This window comes from Bubalus kerabau, chromosome 13 (assembly GCF_029407905.1).
Source record: "Bubalus kerabau isolate K-KA32 ecotype Philippines breed swamp buffalo chromosome 13, PCC_UOA_SB_1v2, whole genome shotgun sequence".
Classification (NCBI taxonomy): domain Eukaryota; kingdom Metazoa; phylum Chordata; class Mammalia; order Artiodactyla; family Bovidae; genus Bubalus; species Bubalus kerabau.
Genome location: NC_073636.1, coordinates 4,784,136 through 4,790,889, shown reverse-complemented (window position 1 = coordinate 4,790,889; position 6,754 = coordinate 4,784,136). Strand labels below are relative to the sequence as shown.

At 41.0% G+C, this 6,754-nt stretch overlaps 2 long non-coding RNA genes across 3 annotated transcripts; one reads left to right on the top strand and one right to left on the bottom strand.

The window, feature by feature from the left end:
* Nucleotides 1-4,466: 4,466 nt before the first annotated feature.
* LOC129626191 (uncharacterized) lies at nt 4,467-5,238 on the bottom strand. 2 transcript variants are annotated; one of them, XR_008701810.1, is made up of 2 exons: nt 5,102-5,238; nt 4,467-5,003 (listed from the first exon to the last, which is right to left on the bottom strand). It is a non-coding gene; the product is annotated as an uncharacterized LOC129626191 (long non-coding RNA). The 2 variants fall into 2 exon arrangements; XR_008701811.1 differs by having other exon boundaries at nt 5,085-5,221.
* A 317-nt stretch (nt 5,239-5,555) lies between these two features.
* On the top strand, nt 5,556-6,136 carry LOC129626192 (uncharacterized). The gene is made up of 2 exons (XR_008701812.1): nt 5,556-5,907; nt 5,992-6,136. It is a non-coding gene; the product is annotated as an uncharacterized LOC129626192 (long non-coding RNA).
* Nucleotides 6,137-6,754: the final 618 nt, after the last annotated feature.

The following is a 6,754-nucleotide window of genomic DNA, read 5'->3' as shown; positions in this document are numbered from 1 at the left end:
ACTGTGTAGTCTTTTAGATATTGGGGAGAGTCAAGTGAGCCCCTAAATAGCACCCCTTGGGCATCTAAAGAAGAAACTGTTCTGTTTCAGATTAGATGTAGATTTTATGGAAGAAACACTTTCTTTACCATAAGCAGAAGACTGCCTTTTCTCTAAGAAATTGTCTCTGTTATGTGCTTATAAGGAAGTCAGAGTAAAAATTCAGTGCCTAAACTTACTCTATATCTAACTGTGGTATGTCCTCATGCTTTTTTCCTCACTCTATCCTCAGTTTATCTTCACATATCTTTTCCAGAGCTTAATATAGAGGCAAAAACTTGAATGTGAAAAGGTGTGCATCCAACAAGCCTTATGTGACCCTGGAGATCCTAAAGCTTGTTCACAGTGTAGTGGGTTACCTTTTGGTCTTTCAACAAAAGATGCCTAAATGTTGTTACCTTTGTCCCCATGAGGGCTTTAATGCCTCTGAGAGGCACTGGAGTCCCTCAGTCTCTGCAGAGACAGCGGACAGACGCAGAGGACAGTGCCTTTAGAAAGGGGCAGACCATGCCCGCAGCCGCTCCATTACTCTGTCATCAGAGATATGAGCATGAGGCTGGCCCTGAGCATTAGCCCGTGGAGCCTGACATGAGTTCATGAGGCTGGAATTCAAAACACTAACCAGCTGTGGGAACCCAGAGAGAAGCCTGTCACACTGAATGGTCTCCAGATTAGAGCTGTGAGAATTTGGGAAAACCCTTCTCGCTAAGGAAGTTTACTTTGTCTTATTTCTTTCTGGTTGTAAGTGTTTGCTAGAATCCTGAACCTATAGTCAGTCACATGTATGAATAATGGCAAAAGGCAACTCTGAAAATATTTTTGAGGCAACCAGAGAAATGTTAATACTGACTGGATATTGGATGACATTGTAAATATAATTTTTAGGTGTGCCATTAGCATCAGGTTTATGTAGTAAAATCTCCATAACTCTTCAGAGGTGTTTACTGAGAAATATAGGAGTGGGATAAAATGACATCTGGAATTTGCTTTAAGTAATTCAGGGGGAAAAAAAGAGAGGAAAAGGAAAAGATTAAACAAGTATCACAAACTCTCAATAACTGTTGAATCTGGGTTGGGTTATTGGGTCAAAAGAATATTCTCTCTCATTATAAAATATAAAAGTATGCTGGAAAATAAACCTACCAGGCTCCTCCGTCCATGGGATTTTCCAGGCAAGCGTACTGGAGTTGGTTGCCATTTCTTTTTCCAGGGGATCTTCCCAACCCAGGGATCGAACCTGGGTCTTCCGTATTGCAGGCAGATGCTTTACCGTCTGAGCTACCAGGGAAGCGAAAATAAACATAGTAAATTTTCATTATAAAAAAGGAAAAAGAAATAATGCCAAACCAAAAGAAAAGTTATTTCTTAAATAACATGAAAATGTTTTTTCATCTAAGGAATTTCTTAAGGCCAGCTGCTCAAATACATAATCTACAAAGTTAAAAAGAAAAAAAAAAGATGAGAAAATGCATATTCTCAGGTGCTCAGGTCTTGATAACATCCTCTGTGGTTTATGCACTCATAGGAGAAGGAAAGAAGCTTAAGTAATTGGACCAGAAATTGAAACTGACACATTCCTTTTTTGGGTACTGGACTGTCAATTACTGTTTATAGCTGTGGTTCTAATGGGAACAGACCAAGATGGAGATGTTGAGGGGCATGGGACTCCCAGGTTCTATGGGAATTTTCCTCATGAGTCCCTGTGTAACTTTCAATTAACTTCTCTATACTCTAGTTTCCTCATCTATAAAATCATAGGGTTGCATGATATGAGAGCTAAGTTTTCTTTCAGGGTTGAAAGTGCAAATTCCAGATTACATGAGCAAATCTGCTTTAATAATAGGGGAGATAAAAAAGGTCAAGTTCTAGATAAAAATTGGCAGATCAGGAGACAGCACATTTATTAAACCCCTACTGAATTCACAACACAGGAAACCCACGCGTAGCAACCTTTGCTCTTAAGAAAAATCTAGTTGGCAAATGAAGCAATATGGAAAATAAAAGCCGTCTTAGCCACAGTGTAATTCTAGTAAGAAAAAAAATCTTTCAACTTGAATATTTTGTGCATTTGTTTTCTTAACACAGAAAAGAATGGATATAAATCACCCTTAGTTATGCATCAAAGGAGTTCTAAAATAAATTTTGTTTCTCTCACAATGATTAAAAAACTGTGTGAAATCATATATTTCTACTGAAATCAAATCATTTGAAGTGGGAGGACTGAGAGGGAAGAACTGAATTTACAAAACCACCCAACCCATTCATTCACATATGTTCTTCCCTGGAAAGCTTAGCAAGTGTCAGAATTACAAATAAATACAGGACTGATTTCAGAAAGATGCCCTATTTGAAGGCCAAATTTGCTGTACAAGCTAGAATCCATTTTATGCTGGTGTCTGGTGTCTTGCTTTCTTCAACTTGGTGTCTTCCAGATTTCTTCCACTTCCACCTGCTTTATTTGAAATTCAAAGTTCGTGAATCACACATCATTAAGTTTTCAGGACTGCTATTGCTGCCACTGGAACAGTAACTGGCAGGTCGCATTATGCTCATATTAATAGCCCTCAGACTTACATCATAAAGATTCTTGACATGCTAGTTCTCCTGTTTCAGTAGATGTGTTTCACTTAGATTTACCTCTGCATTTAGAATCTTACCCTTCTTTTTTCATTCAAATAATCCTATTGCTTTCTAAGAGCCAATCCTGGGGAACTGGAGAATGGTGCCAAACTAGGGAAAATGGTCATATTATTCCTTGGAGAAATCTTGAAAAGAAGAAAGAGAATTTTACTCACTCTGGTGTGCTCTATTAACTTAGCTATCATTTATTAACAAACATAAAAACACGAAATGATGGCATCCATATTTGACATCTATCAAGAGTTTTGCATCTTGCAAAGCTGTTGCCAGAAAAGTATCATTTTGTTTTTTTTTTTTCCTTAGAATGATTTTTAAAGAACTTTGCTGAATTCTCTATTGTCACTTTCTGATCTTCCAAGACCAGTTCTTTTCCCTAGTAAGAAAATATTTTTTTCAGTTTCAAAATGAGCATTAGCAAAAGGAAAAAGGAATTCAACATACATTCAATGTACATATTTCAAGGTAATTCTTTAAGAATGGGTACAATTTGATGAAGTTGGTCATAATTATATTTGATTCCATCTGAGGAGAGTGTGGCAACCCACTCCAATATTCTTGCCTGGAGAATCCTATGGACAGAGGAGCCTTGTGGGCTACAGTCCATAGGGTTGCACAGAGTTGGACATGACTGAAACAATTTAGCATTCATGCACAATTTCTGTTTCAGAAATATTCTATGAATGTTGTCGCAAAGAGTTGGACATGACTGAGAGACTGAACAATGAACGTTGTGAGCTTCAGAAAAATTATTTGTGCCACCACATAGAAGGTATATCTTGATTCTTGGCAGTTTTACTACCAAATCTAAAATAAGGAAATAATGCTGGCTTTTTGAGTTCTCTAAATCAGAGATTCTCAATCTTGAGGCCACTTCAAAATCTCCTAGAGGAGTTGTTAAAATACAGATCCCACCTCCTGAACATCTAATTCCAAAATTCTAGTTTGGAGCCTTAGAAACTTCATTCCTATCAAGGTCTTAGATGATATTGATACCGATGCTGCTGGCCTGGGGACCACATTAATACAAGTACATGTAACATAGACGTTGTACTATGGAGCCTCAACCAATCTAAACATTTTAGCAGATGGGTAGGTTAGAAAGGAGTCTCCACCTATGCATTTTGGAAAACAAAAAATTGAATGTAGATAATCCTTGGTATAAATTCCTAGATTTGAGCTCAGCTATACCAGAGTGCAAAAGTAATTAGCCTCCAATTAAAATGCATAAATTAAAAAAAAAAATAGGTAAGATATTGCTTGCTATCCAGTCTAAGGATGTTCATTGGGTCACCACATATGTAACCCTGGCCTTGCAGGTACACAAAGCATCAAGAATTTATTTTTTGGTGGAGGGTGTACTTTGGTGTTTCAGTTTGCCCTCCTCACCCAGAATGTCATTAGCAGAACAACAAAGCTTCTAAAAAACCCCTAAGTTTCAGAGTGTGATCTGAAGTTCCGCTCATGCGACCCAAGGAAGCAAGGTTCATCACCTCAATGTGGCCCTTGACCTCTGCGAATGATCGGTTGGGTTGCTATCACCTCTGGGTCCCCGAGCACCCCGGCTGGCCCAGGCTTCTGCTTCCGTCACTCTGGATGGCCCTCATACTAAGGTGATGATGACAACAAGCATAAAGAAGCCTTTCAATAGTGACTTCCTGTATCTCGCTTATCCCAGCTCAGAAAAAGCTTGCCATTCAAATGACTGGCGTCACAGATGCACTGGAAGAAGAGAGGGAAGGAGCAGAGGGATGGGGCGGGAGGGCCCTTTCAAAAGCTCTCCCTGTGAGAAGAGGTGACTGGAACAGGAAGAAGAGGAGCCCCAGGCTGGCTGTTTTTAGCCTGAGATGTGGAGCCCTTTGGTCCCCTCTCCTCTTCCTCTCAGGCCCTCTGAACTTGCCAAAGGCGTAGGTTGCCCAGGCAGCTCATTGTGTCCGCTCTGCTCTCAAACAAGCAAGCAGGGCCAGAGCTATGTGTGTGGAAACACAGTCTTTTCCGTCAAAATCTGCGAACTCCGTTCACAACGCTGTCTTGCAGGATCAAAGCATCGCCTCCCAAATGATGCTGCTCAGGGAGGGACCCAGGAAGGAAGAGAAAGGAAAATTCACAATGCTTTGGTGTCAACGTTGACTCTTGACACTCAAGGGGTCAACCTGGTTCCTGTTCCAGCAGAGGGAATGGCTTGTGTCTGGCAGGGGAAGGTGTGGAGTCCCTGCTGTAGGTTCCATGCTGAAGTGGCCCGCTGACTGAAGATGCAGGTGGGATCTTAGCAACTCTCCTGTCTCTCAGCTCTGGGGGTAGCGAATCACAATAACACCTGTGCCAACCTAATTGAAAGAAAGAGAAAATCAGGGCCGGTGTTGATTCAAGACAAAGACAACTCTCAATTTACCCTCTGTCCTACTTACACTAAAAGGGGTGATACCTGTGCCATGGAAGAGAAACGATGCCTGTGTTAACACTTGTTGCCTCTGCTTTATTTTTAGGCTCTTCCATCAGAGAAAGGAGAGCAGGGCCATTTGGACTTCAGACCTCAGACCACGCTTAGTCTTCTCAGGTTTCCCTGTATACAAAGGGAGATTTTCCATCGAGAACCAGCCAGCGGCACAGCCAGATCTCAGCATGGCCACTAAACCTGGGCACATGAGCTTGGTTATCGGTCCCCAGTGGCTCTGTATCATCACTCCATTTGAGTTTCCCATCCTATTGCTTTTTTCCCTGCTGAAGCAAGGCTTAGGTATAAGCAGGGAAAAAGAAATACAGTGGTGTGTCAAGCAAAGAAAAAATGAATAGTTTTAAGATCCAGGACAAAAAGGTTAGTACAGTGATAGGAGGCTGGCAGTGGGAAGCCAGCACACAGGACTTCCTGGGACATACCTCCTCGTGTTTGCCTTACTTTGTGGAGGGAAGGCGGCTATTATCTGCAACACCTGGCAAGCATGGGCTCACCCACGGCAATCAGTCTAACTGGCTTCAGTCTTGAAGAGGGTGCCAATCATGTTGGCCACGGGGGAGTCTTCCAGACAGCTCTGAATTCTGAAGAGGGTTGCAAAGCCAAAAGCACCAGCGGTGCTGGTTTCCAGACTCCCTAGCCAGTCCCACTGTTTGTCTCAGTGGACTCACAACAGCTTTGACTAAATCGAGTCATTGAACGAAACGATCCTTGTGGAATGACATGGAAGTGGAAACGGAAACCACGGTTCCACGTAACATGAGATGCTCCAACGGAACGTACGGAAAATCAACATCACTTATACCATATACAGAACTCCTTCCTACCCCAGACTCTGAGGCCTGGTTTTCTTCCTTTCAAAGGGAGACCCACCAGAGTTAGAGAGACGACAGAGACGTGCTAGCAGCAAATAGAGACGACCTCATCAGGAGAAATGAAAGAGGTTGAAGCGAAATCTCACAATGGGATCTAAAGTTATTTAGCTCTGTCTGTATCCCAAATAAACCATTTTGAAAAATAACAAAGGCAGTGTTTTTCAAATTCTTTTTCAGCCATCCATGATCCACTGAAGAAGTGGGTTGTACGTTGCAAATCACACACACACACACACACACACATGCACACTCCTATTATAAATACTTACCCTTATTATCAAGAGTGATGCACTCTGATACTTTTATTCTACCTAACTTTAAATCCTGGTTATGACCTACAGGTGTGTTGTTAGCCACATTGAAAACAAACAAAAAACATTGCTTTAAATTTTGGGAAGCACTGGTTGCACTCATGCCATGAACCAATTCAGTGTAGAAATCTTCACATCATTTTGTTCAACACACTGGATCAACTTCATTAAAGTACTCTTCAGCTTCCTTTATTTCATACTGAAATAGGTAATCTTTGTCTTGAGCCAGATTATCAGTGATTTTAGCTCAGAAAGAATATCACAGGTGCTTTGTGTTTTACTACAAAAGATGCACCATAAAAACATAAGGACTAAACTGAATCTTGACACAGTTAGATACCTGGGAACTAAAATGTTTTTTCAAATAATTTGGTCCTCACAATGAAAAGGATACTATAATCAGAGTGTATCTGTTATATATGTTGATGATGAACAGAGAA